The 15,397-nt window shown below is 45.4% G+C and overlaps 1 protein-coding gene across 6 annotated transcripts in view; it reads left to right on the top strand.

The window, feature by feature from the left end:
• FTO (FTO alpha-ketoglutarate dependent dioxygenase) overlaps window positions 1-15,397 on the top strand; it is a 415,235-nt gene that overhangs the window by 214,276 nt on the left and 185,562 nt on the right. The window lies entirely within an intron of this gene.

The raw sequence follows: 15,397 nt of genomic DNA on the forward strand, positions 1-15,397 counted from the left end.
AAAACGAGAGCTGTATTCGGCTGAGCCCTTCCTCACGATGGGCCTCATCCCTCTCATTGGAGGCGCCATGAAAAATCAGTAAGTTACAGATGCTTTCAGCCAAATGTAGCTCTCCTGCACGTGGTACCTACATTAATCGTCTTGAGCCATGATGTGATCTTGTAGTGTATACGATTGATCCCTGAGTGGTAACGTTTCACATAAATGTTTGTATCCTGAGCACAAGAGGATAGAACTACCTGATGCCTAAGGACCCTTTTAATCAACACTCTAAGAGACTAACATTGCTGTCTAGTTAGGGCAGATGTCTGGGAAATTCACACGGTGCTCTTACATCACTCATTGAGAGGCACATTGCTTGAAAGTGGTCTATTTATCAACCCCAGTTTTAGAATTGGTCAAGTAGGAATTATGTTGGCTTCAGCCTTAAGTTTCTTTGCTCATGGACTTACCTGTGGTTAGAAAGCTGTTACTGGTAGAACGTTTCTACAGATCATCAGTTTTTACAGAATTGAGGCTTGCGTACTCTGGGTTCTGTTATCCTGCTCTTATTTGAAAAACAATTGATGGGTGGAAGGCGGGAACCACTTCCCCCAAACGTTAGGTTTACCCTTTAGATCTGCAGTTGGTAAAAAAGGTTGGATTATCACCTGTCTCTCAGCAAGAGGGAGAGGAGTCAGGAAGATTATGCTGAATTTTGTCTCGGAGTCTTATTTGATGCTTAAGAATCCTGTGTGCCTGGGAGTCAAGAACATTGATAAACATAATATTTCTCCAAATGAGTTCATGCAACAGAGTTTGTGATCATTGATGGCTTTACTAGTAACGATTTGCATGAAAATTGGTTTGTCTGAACAAGGCTGAAGATGAGCGTTTTCCAAGAAAGGAGACAGTAAAGAGTACGAACTGTGCATTTCGACTGGGTATTTGCAAAGCTGCTTCTCAAGTATGTGTATTATCTCTAAATTCAGACTTGTATTAAAAGTATAATTTTAAATACTCTCCCTTTCCCCTCTTTTTTGTAGTGTAGTCAGACCAGAGTAAATGACAGTTTCAGCTACAGTAATTAAATAATCTCCAATTTAACTTTTCTTGTATTCCAGCTTCGGCATATATATTCATTGAAGTATGTATATTTTATTAAATACTGGAATATCCATGTGGGGACATCTAAGATGTGTTTCTCTCTGTGTTTAACCTTTTACATCTTTGCCCCCTGGTGCTTCTTATTAAATAGGAAAGAGAGAAAGAAAGGATGAATTTCCCTGTAATCTCTCTTCTGCCCCCCACCCTCCCACCACCCCTCCAAGGACAGCGCAGCTCCGAGACCGAATGTTGAGGATGGCTGTCTTCTGTTGAGTGCATTTGGTTTGTTAACAATAATTTCCTAGTACACCAAATCATCAGACAACATGCCCAAAATGGCCTGTTTAAAAGGAGTCTGGTTTCAGCCTTTCTGGCCCTTACTGCTAACAATTTAATCAGGAGCTGGAGCCAGTGTTGAAGGTGATGGAGTCTAGCATCTGAAACAAAAATTCTCAAGTCCTTTGTGGTAGGGGAGGAGAAAAGAAAGAGCTTAGCAGCTGACACTCTGCAGACCCCCTTAAAACTAAACACCTGAAAGCAAATTTCAAGAGGGTCATGTCTTGAGAGCTCAGAAGGAAAAGTGTCTTCAGAGTATTAAATAACCATAATCCTTCCCCCTCACCCCTTCTCCACCCCCATTTGATGTTTCCCATCCCAGTGACCTATCTAAAAGACTCACCCATATGATCTGTATAAACAGACTGTTACCGTACACCTCTCTTTCCCTCATCAAAGCGTCCTCTGGCCGTCTGGAACCGGGCGCTGGCCCGAGTAGCCATCGGGCGGGTGGTGGTGAAAGTTATAAAACACCCACCGCCGTGCTCATCGAGCCGCCTGTGTTTTAGAGATTGGCCCATTGTGTACTTTGGAATTACACGAGGCAAAATGTGCTTTGACAGAAAATAATTAGCGCTCGCCAAAGGCCAACAATAGGTTACAGTATTTTCCTTTCATCGAAGCTATCAGGGGATCAGTTAGATTAGATAATAGAAATTTTCTCCTCTGCAAGTTAAATACAGATGACTCTAATTACCTTCTATTGCACGTTGGAGAATGCGTTACGAAGAGCACTGCTTCAAGAAATGTGGGTCAGCGGAGACTGCAGCTGGCAGTGACTTTCGTAGGAGGCCATTGTCATAAAGGTCCCCCACCCCCGCCCCCCCTCCGGCAGTTTCCTCTACAGTAATGATATTAGGGAGAATATTTTAAAGCAGAACTTGTAACGGGGTTTTGAAGTATTCGTCTCTCTCTCAGGCCAGGAGCCGAGCCATTGTTTGGGACTCCCTGAAGTCTCTTAAACTCAAAGCATATGTTCCCTGTAATTTAGCTTTTTGAGGAACGTGTCACTTCTGCATGACTCGGGGTAACCGAGTTTGTCACAGTGTCACACAACCCTGCGATTCCAGAGGCACATCTGAATGTTGTGGGTTTCCTTCCCCAAGCTCGGTAATCCCATAAACAAGCCTCTCCAAATAGGCTTATTAGGGCTGTCTATTCACTTCCCCCGAGCTGAATGAGCCAAAGTACATCAGAAGCTGTGTGAATGCAGGGTAAGTGTTAACAGAAGTGGTACAGAATTTCTGAAGATTTGGCTTTGTTTATACAGTCCACTCTGCCTGATGGACAGCTTGTTATAGCTTTTAAAGAACTGGGCAAGCCCTCTGATCTGACCCCTTCTTGACCTCCGCAGCCCAAAGGTCAGTCTGCAGCTAATAAACCCTGAGGTTCTTAGGGTTTACTGTAGGAAAAGGCCGAAAAAGAGCAGCTGCAGGGACTGGGTGTCCCGGGCTAGGCTGCGTGAGGGTCACTCTCTGATAATGAAAATGATTACCAAATTATATGGGGGTTTAACCGCAAGAGTGCAAGAGAAGAGGGTGGAGCCCCGCGTATTAGGTCTGATAAATGAACTGTGAAGAAGGCCCATCTGGCTCTCAACGTCTTGTCTCCCCCTCTCTCCCTACCAAGGGGAAACATTTTAAAATAACAGCAGTACATATAGACTCAATGACCCATGCAAGGAGCTGGAATGGATTAAGATTTAATGGTGACAGTGGAAGAAATTATCATTTGAAAAGTACGCTGAAGAAAAGGTACAGCTCTGTGTCTGTGCCCGAGCTGCTTTTCTAAATAAAATATAGCAAAACATCGGCGCCTTGGTTTATTTTCTGCAAATCCCTGGTGCCTTTCCTCGATCGTGGAGAATTTTGAGAGCATGTCTATTGTGGAATAATTATCCATAGTCAGCTGAAGGGAAGGAATGGGCTTCCTTTACCTTGAACATGTCAGAATGAGAAGCAGATCTGTAATTTTCAGCTCGCTAGTTCAGTTGAGCGAATGTAGGTAAATCAAGTGTTCGAGAAAAATGCTCTACAAAAAAATTGCAATCCACTTCAGCCTCTGGCCACCGAACATGACGCATGTTTGGATACTGAATATACGTGTCACTCCCAGACGCCGTTTTGTTCTTACCACAACTTCGCAATTTCTTGTCTGTAAAAGGAGGACAAAAGCACATAATGTTAATTGAGTAGATGGGTTTGTTCCTCTCTTTATTCCTGTTTCAAAGAACCATCATAGCGATGTTAATTATTGCCGGCAGTAGGCAGGTCATAAGCTGCTTGTTCGCTTACTGTTAATTGGTAAGAGTAATCTACTTAAAGCTCTCTCCCAGCTCCCTGTGAACATAGAGGGTCCTGGCTGCCGACCAGCGACGTCGGGCTTCACAAAGCTCTGTACTCTCCTTCCGAGACGGCGGGCACAGCCCGTGACTCTGTGTTCTGAAACAAGAATGAGTTGATTCCATTAGCATTTTTGTATGTTTGGTATACGTGCCATACACAGAGCGCCGCGTGAGAGGCTGGGCATGAGCACGCGCGTTTGGCAGCCAGTTGAAGAATGTGTCTGGGGATGAGATTCTAGCAAGTTCCCAGAAAGGGGCTGTGGAAGGCAGTGGAAAGGAAGGTGGTGGAACCATCGTTAACCACAAGAGAGCGGCAGGTTGCTCCAGCCCACTCAGGAGAGTATTTCCCTGTAGACGTCTTTGCAGACTAGAATTGCTATACTATTGAAAGTCCTCTTATGTTGAACTACAGTGTCTGCATATACAAGTGTCGCCCAGACAGTAGTTACATTTAACATAGAAACAAAAAGCTTCTAAACATTATCCAAAGTCAGTGTATGTTTCATCTTAGGTTTTGACTTGACCATGTCTGCCCGTGGGGAGTTACAGTGAGCCGAGAGCCAGGTGGAGGCTAGCAGGAGGAGTTGAGGAACACTTGTAGAATTAACGGTACTTTTTCACTTGGAAACAGTGCCTTTAAATTTTTGCTAAGGAAGATGCAAATACAAAAAAATAAGACGAAAGCCAGGCCATTAAGGTTCGTTTTTTTTTTTCCCAGTTGAGATATAATTCATAAAATACAAAATTTCATGTAACATAAAATTGATAATTTTAAAGTGTACAATTAAATGACTTTTTTTTTTTTAAAGTATATTCACAAGATTGTTCCTCTCACCATTATCCAATTCCGGAACATTTCCATTACCCCAGAATGAAACCCCAGACTTGTTAACAGCCACTTTCAATCCCCTCTTCTCCCCACAGTCCCTAGCAAGCACTAACCTACTTTGTCTCTGCGGATTTGCCTGTTCCGAACATTTCATGTAAATGGAATCCTACACTATGGGATTTTTTTTGTATCAGGCTTCTTTCATTTAACACAGTGCTTTCAGGGTTGATCTGTGTTGTAGCCTAAGTACTCCATTCCTTTTTATTGCCAAGTAATATTCCACTGTATGACTAGACCACGTTTTGTTTATCCATTCATCGGTCACTGGACATTTGGTTGTTCTCACTGTTCGGCTCTTCTGAATCACACTGCTGGGTACATTTGTGTACGAGTTTTTGAGTGGCACGTCTTCTGGTCTCTGAGTGTAAACCCAGGAGTGGAATTGCTGAGTCATACGGTCACTTGAGGACTTCCGGACCGTCTTCCACATCCACTGCCCTCGTTTGCTCTCCTAGCAGTCGTACACAAGGCTTGCAGATTCGGCACAACCTCACCGACACTTACTTTCCTTTGTTTTTCTTTTTGATTATAGATATCCTAGGGTTGTTACTGTGGTTTTGATTTGCATTTCCCTGATGAGGAAGGATGTCTTGAACATCTTTTCATGTGCTTATGTAAGACCATTAGGTTCTTATTCAGGGGACTTAAAAACACGGCTGACATAAGCACTTACGCCCTTTCAGTGGGAAGGAGCTCACGGCCATTAGGAGTATGTGGTGTATGGAGGGAAGGGAGCTCCAAATGAAGTTGTCATGAGAATACAGCTGGGCCCGTTTCCCTACTCCCCTGGGTAGGCCCAGCCCTTTGTTTATTTGCAGGTGGCCCCCGGTTATTTGTTTTGGGAGACCCCCCTCCTCATTCCTTCTCCCCTCCTCATTCCTTCTCCCCTTCTCATACATCTCCTCCGTTACAGCGTCTCTGAGCATTACACACTGGATAGGAATGTCACTGATTAAATGGAAACTCTGTCTACTTACAGCTCCTCCACTTCTAGGCTCCAGCAGGATTTTCGATAGCCCCATAGCAGACAACTTCGTTTGGGTCCGAGGAGCCATAAAATGGTGCTGAGAACAGTTTAAAAAATGTTTATGGCAGTTTCTTAGAAAAGCTTTCGAAACTACTTGCTTCCAGTTAAAATGAGCTCTCTGGATCTAGATGGCTTTATAGACACGTCTTCCCCGTATTGGGCTTTGTCAGCTCAAAAACCTGCCAAGTGAGCCCTTTTCTGGACAAGAGAACCATCTTTTACTGACCATCTTATCACTGACCACAGTCACCATAACCGTGACCATCTCATTTACCTCAGGGATGGATCCACTTTGGACGGATCCATCTTTGTTAGAGCTCCCAAATCTAGCTGTTAGAACCTTTTCTAAAGTGAATCAGCTTCTGAGCTGTGATCTGGGTGCAGCAAGTTAAACAGTTTGTGGAAGTGACTTCTGTGGATCCACTCTGGTCCTGAGACTAGCCCATTAAGGTTATTTCCCGTAGATATGTGGTCTCTCCTTTTGCCTCCTGGCAGGCCTGAATTATGTACGAAACTGACAAGTTGATCCAGTCCAGAACTATTATTTATCGAGTGCTCGTTATATACAAATAACTATGCGAAATGCTGTGAGAAATATTAAGATGAGCGTGGTGCAGCGTCAGTTTTGAAATAATGTGTTGTTGAAGGTGGGGGAGTGCCGGGCGGGATAACAGGAACACAGTGGCTAGCCTGCAGATTTTCATTCGTTTTCTGCAGGAACCTGGAAGATGACTTAGCCCTGGAGTCTGCTCCAAGGGAACTTATCGTTGGCTAGGAGCTTACAAAAAGGAATCAGCTGACATGTGTTATGTGTGTACTTGACTCCGTGTTGACATTTTGTCTCTCCTACCAGAACGGTAAACTGGGTGAGGGCCGGGGATTTGCCAGTTCACCAACTGTAAAACCTGCAGTTCAGATCGCTCCTCTGTTAGAACCATGCCCTGGACGAGCCGGGACCCCAGTGCCTGTTTACCACCGATCCCTGCCTCTAGAACAGTGCCTGGCACTCAGATTTATTCAGTGGCTGGCTGAACAGGAGAGCTTTCCTCTCAACCCATTCCCGTATTTCTAAGTACTTTGAGTTCCTTCTTAATTTGGAAGAGGAATGACCACTTGAGATGCCAGCCTGTTGCTTTTTTGGGTATATATTCATCTTGTCTTGCCCGAGGTGGAGACCTTGAGATTGGATGTAAGGAGAGATCTCTGATATATAGTTCTTTGGTGTCTAAGTCCCAAGACTGCTCCCTGACCCCTGCTTCCGGCACGAGCAAGGAGGGATGCCGTGTGCACAGGCTGATTCTGGTACTTGAGGAAGAGCCCAGAAGCGAACACCCTGGAATTGAGCTGGGACCAGGACAAAAAGATAGGGTCTCATTCCTGAGGCAGCTGTTCCTGATCCCTTGCCATTCCTGGATATGAAATAGAACTGGGGGGAGGTGGAAAGGCCTCCCTAGAGCCATTTCTCTGCACAAGAGGATGGCTTTTAGGCCAGGAGGCGCAATGCTGAGTGTAAATGTGACCTCAGGGGCACCTGGGTGGTGCAGTCAGTTAAGCGTCCTACTCTTGGTTTGAGTTCAGGTCATGATCTCGTGGGTTATGAGATCAAGCCCCGCATCGAGCTCTTCACTCAGCATGGAGTCTGCTTGAGTTTCTTTCTCCCTTTCCCTCTGCTCCTCCCCGCCCCCCACGCGCTTGCTCTGTCTCTCTGAAATAAATATATATATATACGTATATACATGTGTGTGTCTATATATATACATATTTTTTATGTGACTTCCAGTTTGCATTTTACCTGCTCCAGGCAGTTGCTTTCTGCTGGTCACCTGCTAATATCCTGATGTGCCTTTAATGGTTTCAGTGCAGTGATGAGCATCAGCCTTGGCGACTTGACATTTGGGCCAGAATTTGTTTGCCGCCCTGGGGAACTGTGGTCACACGAAGGGGAACCACTGGCCCCAAGGATGGGCTATGGGGTGATGAGACTGATGTTACTATCTTCTGAGACAACCTGTGATGGAGTCGTCTGACCATGTCAACTGCTATCACTCACCTTAGAGAGAGGGGCTGCTACTTCGGGCCGAGTTAGTTGGGAGCTAGAAGTTGTAGCGTCTGTGGTCCAGTAGCAGTCCACTGCAACTGGCTGAATTCGTTTGCAAGATTGGGGGAAGAATGAGTGAAGGAGCTTCCAGGGAGAAACAGGGAGGCACTCGCCTGCCAGTTGCCATCTCTGACTCTCCTTTTTAATGCATCTGTCCCATCTCCTTTAATAATTGCAGTCTCCGCTTTCTGCTGCCTTTGGCAGAAGAATGTCCTTTGTGTATCTGAACCAGATTACTCCATAAAACCCGGTAACTCCATAAAACCTCCTCATAAATGTGTAGGAATTGAAACATTGTATAAATTTAGAGCGAGGATTAAATGAGTCTAGAGATAGGGTTACCTTTTTTTCCAAGATACAGCAACTTATCTTAAGGAGGCCAGTGTTGTTAATGTTATTACCATTGTTACTGTCATTATTTGAACAGTTTTATGGGAGACAAAAGCCAATTGACTTCTGCGCATCTTATTTGTAAAATCAACACTGTAGGCTTCAGTGTGAGCTCCACTCCTGGCAGATTCTGACTGTGATTGGTTGCTGACTATTTCTCATAGGCAGTGTTTCTTAAACTTTTTGAGAAAGCATTGATGAATCCATTTATTTATTCAACCAGTACTTACTGAGGGTTTGCTATTTGTCAAGCACTGTTCTGGGTGCTGGAAATGCGGCAGGGAATCACACCGAGGAAGGTGCTGCTCGCGTGGGGCTTATGTCCTAGTGGAGGACAGACAAGAACTATGATCCGAAGTGCCACTCTGCAAGTGTCTTTTGACAAGTGTACATAAACTGCCAGGGCCTGCATGTTCAACAACACTCAGCAGAACCAAAATACGGTCCTGCATTTGAAAGATGTAACATTTTCTTTCCCAATCTGCATCATAAAACGATCACTTGTTAGGAAACTTGCCGTCCTAGTTCTGGTACGTCATAGTTGTGCGAACTGTTCACAGAATACCAGTTTCTAAGGGGTGCCGTGCTGGGGGGCCCACAGCCTTCATTTCTCCTTAGACAGTCTGCATTCCGGGTCCCAGTGACTTTTCAAAAACGGTGTCACCTTAAAGGTCTTCACTTTGCGAAGGCTCAAATTCAGGCCAGGTTACACTCACAAATGTCTCTTAAGAGAGAAGCCGTGCCTGTCTCTGAGGTGGTGGGGGATCGTGCGTGTTAATGCACCCCCGTAGTTCAACAGTGGTTACGGTTACCTCGAGTGAGCTGTCAGTCATGCATTGACTCAGCAAATATTTATCGAGTGCCTTGCTGGTAGCAGACACTCTCATAGGCCTTGAGGTTACAGAGATGAGTAACACTTGACTGGGAGAAATGTATTATGCAATACAGTATAATTAACGCTGTGAAAGAGTTTAAGTCAGGATTCTGTGCAAAGAAAGTGGGAAGAAAGGGAAGACAGTGTGGCAGGTTCTTGTGTGACTGTCTTTATATGCCCAGCCATTGTGGGGGAGACTGCTCGGTTGTGAAGTTGTGTTGGCTGCAGGTGGGTAGGGAGCAATTTCTCTCCAGAAGGGGGGAGAAATAGGGGAGAAATCTATATGTGATTATGGGTCAGGGGATAAAATCTGGGCTACTTCTTTCCAGAGGGATCTAGTTCTCAATGATAAATGGGGGGATGGGAGGTTGCTTTCTTTCAGAGCAAATTTCATTAACGTGGCATGGACGTTGGGAGCATGGATTCTGAGCAGGGTGTCTGGGTTATTCCCTTTCTTCCCACTTTCTTTGCACAGAATCCTGACTTTTGCTCTTTCACAGCTTTTATTTTACTGTATTGCGTAATACACATCTATAACTCTCGGCAATTATAGGGGAGTTACTTAACCCCTCCGAAGTTCAGTTTTCTCCTTTGTACCTTGCTCAGGGGATAAATACTATTTCAGAGGGCTGATGAAGAAATCCCACATAAAACACCCCAGAGCAAGTACCCGCACCATACTAGGTGCTCAGTAAAAATTACCCACCACCTTTAGATCAAAACAGAAAAGTCGAGAATAAACCCAGCCACATTCATCCATTTTAAGCATGCCCCCAAGTAAAACCCCAGCCTCATGGTAGGGGCCCCACCTTGCTGAATTTGGGTAGGGATGAACACTAGACGGATCTTGTCCTGTGCCTTAGTGCCCTGCACTAAGCACCATCACATAGAATTGACAGAGGCCTGAACTCCAGTTTAAATCTGTCTCCAGCTGGCTGTTAACTTGGGGCCTGTCACAGACACTCAGGGTCTCAACAACTCCATCTAAAAGAGAAGCAGCTCAATCCAGGTGACCTGAAAGGCACCTTCCCGCTGGCCGAGGGGCGGCTCTGTGAGTTAGATCCCAGGGAGCAGCTGGAGGTAGGGTAGGTGTTCCTCCTGATGGCTTCACCCTTCTACCCCCACTGTCCTTGAAATCTGCAGTTGTGCTCATATTAGTAATAGTAGCAGCTCCCATTTACTGGGGACTCACTAAGTGCCAGGGTTTTAAATGGTTTAGGAGGTAAGAAAACAGAAACAGAGAGACATAGGGTAACTTGCCCAAGACAACACAGCTAATGGTGGAAATGGCATTCAGGCCAGTGTGGCCCAGCTCAGACCCAGGCTGGAAGGCCGCTGCAGGGGCAGCAACAGGGCTTTATGACCACTCATAGGTTCACTTAGTACTTTGTTGTGGGGCCCACAATACAGGGCTCAGAGCCCTTCCAGGATCCTGTCTCGCGTGGAGAAGGGCAGTGTGTATCTGTAAAGGTTTATTTCCTCTGGCACCTGAACAAGTCTGGCACTTTTTAGTTGTGGTTGCCCCGTCTTTATAAAGAAGTAATTTCCAGCCCATGCTTTATGAATCTCCCTGCCATAAGTCTCTTCAAGGAATGTTATTATCTTTATAGCTGTGTCCTTCTTTTATATTGGTTACAATATTTTAGAAAGTGGGAGCAGGGGTGCCGATGAGAACATCAAAGTTTAGCCTCTAAGAAGCTGTAAATTCTCTAAGTGGAGTAATTTTGAGGCTGGGTTGGTTAGTCAAGGCTGATTTGAGTGGGTTCCCTTCAGGTGAACGGGGAGCATTTAGCTACTCTGTGATGGGCCCGTCACCCGCTACGCAGCGTGTTTATGTCTAGGAAACCATGCACCGCGCCCGGGAGTCATGATCTTACTCTACCTTGGGATGTCCCCAGCGCATTTAACAAGTTTACCCCGTACCGTATATTCCAGGTTACAGATAAAAGTTTGACTCTGCATTCAGCTGAGGAAGTAATGGGGGGAGGAGGGGTAAGGAACGGTTCTGTCGGCCTGTAGGGGACAGTGTTGTATCACACACCAGAATGAGTTTCCACCTCTTGTCTCAGGACAGAAAACAAAACAAATAAAAAAACAAAAATAGGTCAATCACCTTCACATTACTTATTGAAATTATTTGAGTGATGCCAGGGTGTTTAGAATAGTCACTACTTTCAGGGTATCGATCAGGCCTTTTCGTGTCTGTGCACGAACGGAATAGTTTCGCGTTTCTTTCCAGGATGGGAGTGATTGACACTTTTCTGATTAGCTTTCTCTCCATCCTCTCCTCTGGACAGGGTACTTTTTAGTTCAATAAACCTTTAGGTTTAGTGGACTTATCTTCATTTTTCACTAAGACATGCCCACGTCAAGTTGAAATGCTTGAGTTCTGTCGTATTCTAAATAAATATCATAAGCCTTTTGAAGGGCATTTTGGAAGTTGCGAGTCTCTTCTTTTTATCCATATCTTTTTCTTCACTGAAAAAGAAAAAGATGCTATTTACCGAGAAAACGAAGTCATGTCTATGAGGCAGGCCTGTGTAGGGCTCAGTCTGAACTCCAGAAGCTCGCCGCCAGATGCTCGGCGTGGCTCTCGGTTCGGCATGCCTCTCTTTCCAGACTGTAGACAGCCTCCATATCCGTCCAGGTGCCCCGTGGCCTTGCCAGCCAAACCTCCAGCCCCCCTTACCCCCGGCCCAGCTCTGGCCCCTTCCCTCCTGGAATATGGGCCCTGGAAGGCGATTGTAATTAACCCTCGGAAAGCAGAGGTTTTGCTAAGGCAGCGTGCGCAGTAATGATTTTGTTAGCTTGCTTCGTTTCCAGTTTCACCATCAATTATGCCATGTGTTTCATCCAGTTGGTGCTACCCTCCCAGTGTTAATTATAACCTACAAGACTGTTACAGTTAATTTTATGGCAAGCATATTGTCTCTTCAAGGCTCCAGAGCAGCTCATAAATTATCTTGAAGGTAAAATGTAACTTGGGGAACTAGTTAGGAAAATTCCATCCATCTCGCTTAGGAGCTGCAGCTGCTCCTGTCAGCTGCCTCGCTGCCGCGTTGTGAAGGAATTACGGTGGGTCAGGTTGAAGAGGGTAGGCCCGGGCTGTCACCGAGGAGAAAGGCTGTCCCGGCCCTGTCAGACAAGTACCTTCTGCCAATCCCTGGTGGTTTCACTTTGCAGGCGGGAAGAGGCAGGTAGCGCGGGTGAATGGTCCCCGAGCTGTCTGTATTCATTACTTTACAGAAACTTGTTGTAGGGAGGCAGGTCCGGAGACCTTTCCTCTTCTCTGTTGGCGTGATGTTAGGCATCATCTGCAAAGTGTGAGGGAGATGACTCTATAACTGACTCCGGGCTGGGGCCGGGGACGGCAGAGCCTCGCCACAGCCCCCGGAAGGCCCGTGGCTTCGACGAGCATTTTATTTGTGGTTGTTATTGTTCAGATAATCTGATAAAGTGAGATTTCACTGCGAACGAATGTGCTCTAAAATTGCCTACTAAATAAATTAGCAGGTTATCTTATTGGGATAATAAACACACTCTCTTTCTGTTTCCTCACACGAAGTCGAAGCTTTACATTTCAGCCCTCGGGGCCCTGGCATTATTATTTTTAATGACTGAACACAAGTCTTTCATTTAGCTTGTTTGTAGAGTTACTGTAAATGATCTTTCGGCTGCTGTTTCTTCATTTGAAATTCTGCATGTGGTCTCGCTTGGAGAGCTCTGAGGGGCCGCTGAGAACCGGGAGCTGTGGTAAGCGCAGCATCTTCTAGCAGCATGGCGAGCCGGCCGTGGCGGGGGAGTCGGAGAGGGTGTGTGAAGTCAGGACGGCTGCACACGTACGTCTCCGTTCCGGTTGGAGCAGAGCGTGCACGAACGGTGCCCGAGAGCCCTGCCATGTCCCCGAGCTTCTGGTTTCCCCCTGGATATCTCAGAGCGTTTTCACGCCTCCCCAAAGGCACGCAAGACCATTCGCCCTGGGCTGTGTCACTAAGAGAATGAGGCTGATGTTGGGGGGGTTCGGAGGCCACATGCAATGCCAAGATTGCACCCAAAGAGGCCCTGGGCTTTCCGAAGGAAGTGTCCTTTTCAGAGCTCCTACTGAGAGCAGCACGATACCTGGATACTTGATGAGTTTTCTAGTGAATTCAGGCAAGAGGTTGCAAACTCAAATGTCTGCAGGGCCTGACAGGTACCCTAGATGAACGAAGCCAGGGTGGGGGGTGCTGAAGTGAGCGGGAGGTGCACACCCCGTCGGAAGTAGACAGCAGCTCTTCAAGAGCCTTGCAAGGAGGCTGGATCTCTGTTACTGGGTCCCCTACGCTTTCAAGAGAAGTGGAAAATGGAGATCGTGTGTATGTGCTTATGAAGTCTTCTAACTATTTAAATGTTAGTGGAAATTCTTTTTTGTAATATATTTTTTAAAGATGTATTTATTTGAGAGAAAGAGAGGGAGCAAGCACTTGTGAGCTGGGGGAGGGGTAGATGGAGAGGGAGAGGGAGAGAAATCTCAAGTAGACTCCATGCTGAGCTCCATGCTGAGCACGGAGCCCACTGTGGGGCTCCATCTCCCCACCCTGAGATCACGACCTGAGCCGAAACCAAGAGGCGGACGCTCAACCAACCGAGCCACCCAGGCGCCCCAATGTTAGCAGAAATTCTAGTGTTTGTACCTTAACATTCGAGTGAATTAATCAATACCTGTTTGGAGACTGGATGGTGTGGATAGGATTCTGATACAGAATGGAAGTCCTGCCTGCTTTGAATGAAAACTCTTTGTAGCTTTCTCACACTTCTCAAGAACAGAGACAATGACCCTGGCCAGGAGACCAGAATGCCATCTGGGTACTGCCTTCTGTGATCTTGTAACATGGTTCTACTCTGTGTGGGTTCTTGCTTGGAGGAAATATTTGTGTGTGTTTATTTATTTATTTTGCCTCTAACCTGGCAGTCTCTCGTTTTTCCTTTTACAGAGAAAGCATATGAGAGTTTCTGGAAGTGAATGAGGTGTATGTGGTGCTCTCTGTCACCATAAAAAGGGTGCCTGCAAAAATGTTGGCAATTTTGGATCTGATGAAGGGTTTGATTCTCAGGGGGGGAAGGGCAGGGACTCCACTGCTAGAGATCACCATTTCTCCTGTGTCACCCTCGAGTTTATGCCTTATCCCCAGCTCCACCATGGGGGAACCCAGCTGTTCTTTCATGGCTCAAAGATGTCACGTGGTCAGAATAATCTTTTAGTCTCACTGATCCGGACTGATGCCCACATGGAGGTGTGGTCTGGGAAGTTGTTAAATATATGTGGGTTTGATCTTCTGGAGAAGAGGAAAATATAAAAACAATTTCTTTCCTTGAATAAAAAGCAAAAAGTAAGCATAAACCCTGGCTGCCACTAAAGTCAGCTGTTACGCATGCATGGCTGAATTTCACTGTAAATATTTCATAAGGGCTGTTAGAATGCAGCCAGGTTGACATCACAGCCCCAACTGTACCAAAGGAACCATTTCACTAAAATAAGCCAACATTTCTAAAGAAACATGAATTTCTAATGTAAAGTTAACATCGGGTCAGAAAACCCTCTGGAAGAAATGTCTGTATCAATGTTTATAATCTCTGCATTTATGGATTTGCAGTTTGTGCAAAAAACTCCCAAAGAGACTTTATTTTGGTTAAATAAGACCAGCTCGTGAAATGGTCCGTATATCCAAATCCATCCTAACCCAGTGTCTTGGCAGCCTTTTGTATAAATAATGTCTTTTCCAAAACATGTATATTTGAAAAAGGAAGAGGGAAATTAAGTGGCACACCGTGTCTCTGGGTTGCCATCAACTGACAGAATCCTAGAAACAGCACGTGAAGACTGACAGTTCATTCATTCTTAGAGCAAATTACAGAGCCGTACGTTAATTTATGGATTTAATTGAGGCATGGAAGGTTGCCGTGAAGAGCAAAATGTTCACCCTCCTTTCATTTTCCTTCTTTCTTTCTTTCTTTTTTTTTTTTGTAGTAAAAGTTTAGTTAAGCATGCCCTTTTTTTGTGTGGTTGTGACACAGGTATGTCACACAAAATATGTATGAGGTTTAGAGGCATTTGGCAGAAAAGAAATGAAAGGATATTCACATTTTGTAAAAACTTAATCCACGTTCACAGATGGTCCTGTTCAGGTGCTATTTTAATTATGAGGTAAAGAACAGCCCCACACAGTTGGAAGTCGTCTTAATAAATGGAGAGGGGCTTTTGTCTTCAAGCGTCAAAAAGCCTTGTTACTGAGAAATTTAAATACTTTGTGTTATAGGGGAGAGTCTCAAAATGACCAGGATACTTGGAGAAAGCAAAACGATGGGCTCTTCTA

This window comes from Ursus arctos, unplaced genomic scaffold (assembly GCF_023065955.2).
Source record: "Ursus arctos isolate Adak ecotype North America unplaced genomic scaffold, UrsArc2.0 scaffold_19, whole genome shotgun sequence".
Classification (NCBI taxonomy): domain Eukaryota; kingdom Metazoa; phylum Chordata; class Mammalia; order Carnivora; family Ursidae; genus Ursus; species Ursus arctos.